Genomic DNA, 1,313 nt, shown 5'->3' with positions numbered 1-1,313 from the left:
GAGAAGGCTAAGCCCGCCCCCACCCCACCCCCACCACCAGTCAGGCTGGCCCAGCCCAGCTCCAAAATAGACCCGGTGTCACTATCCAGGATTCAGTTTCACCCTCGGCCCCAGGAGGAGCAAAGGGCAGATGCTCAGGGCCACAGCCAGGGGCAGAAGGACGCCTGTGTCCTCCTGCAATGACATATGCTGGCGGGGGTGGTCACAGCTGGCCTAGCCTCATCCTTAGGCCAGCATCCTGGAGTGTAGGGCAGGAAAGGGCCTGGGTACCTGGGACCACCCCAAAAAGGACTTGGGACCACCTCTAGGGAGATTCAAGATTACCCCAAGGGAACCTGGAAACACTAAGACCCTTCCCTAAGACCACTCCAGAGGGGTATCCAAGGCTACTCCAAGCGGGACCTGGACCCCTCCTCCAGGGCCCTACATCTGAGTGCCCTGGGATCTGGCAGGGGAAGGTGGAAGACAGCAGCCGCTCACACGCCCTGGTCCACCACTCCTGTGATAGCCAGGTCCCTTGCACTGCTATCACAGCCCACCCAGCCCCTCCTTGTAGCACGCAGCCTGGCTGAGTCTCTGAGGCATCTTTATGTTGGACTGGAGGGTCCCTGGAGAACCCAGCCCCAAGGCAGGGATGCTGGGTAGGCCTCACTCGGGAGGAAGACAGGCTTTACCCAGGGAGGACTATGTCTGAAGGAGGAGAACTCAGCTGAAGGTGTGGAGAACCGGAGCAGAACTCAGGCAGGCCCCCTACACCCCATACCTTGGAGACACCTGCTGTCAGATGTGTCACTGAGCTGATCCTAACTTCTGGCCCCAGGGAATGCAGAGAAGGGGCCAGCTAGGTAGGGGCCCAGAGCCGGGTGTGAGAGGACAGCTCCAAGTGATTGAAGGAAAGAGGGGACTCTGGGAGTTTGGGGGTAGACCTGATCATTGCCTCCATGCTTCAGTTCCATCCCTGAGCCAGCAACAGGGATCTGTGTCCTCGAGTGTGTACCCCGGCCTATGGAGACACCGTCTCCTGGGTGATGGCCAACATCTCATGTCCTCAAATGGTGGAAAGAGGGTGAGGGTCTCTCTGGCATTTCTTAAAGACATTAAACCTATCATGGGGGCCCTCATGATGTAATCATCCTCCCAAACATTCCACCTTCTAATACCATCACCTTGGGGCTGAGGATTTCAACCTGTATATTTGGGGGAGGACACATTCACTCTATAGTGCCAGTGAGAGGAAAAGGTGAGAAAGAGAGCCCATTCCTTGGGGACATGGGCCTTGGGAGCCACAGTGGTGTCAAAGAGTGTCTGCATGC

This window comes from Otolemur garnettii, unplaced genomic scaffold (genome assembly GCF_000181295.1).
Source record: "Otolemur garnettii isolate 467f Iridium unplaced genomic scaffold, OtoGar3 scaffold00285, whole genome shotgun sequence".
NCBI classification, from domain to species: Eukaryota; Metazoa; Chordata; class Mammalia; order Primates; family Galagidae; genus Otolemur; species Otolemur garnettii.
This window is presented reverse-complemented; position numbering follows the sequence as displayed.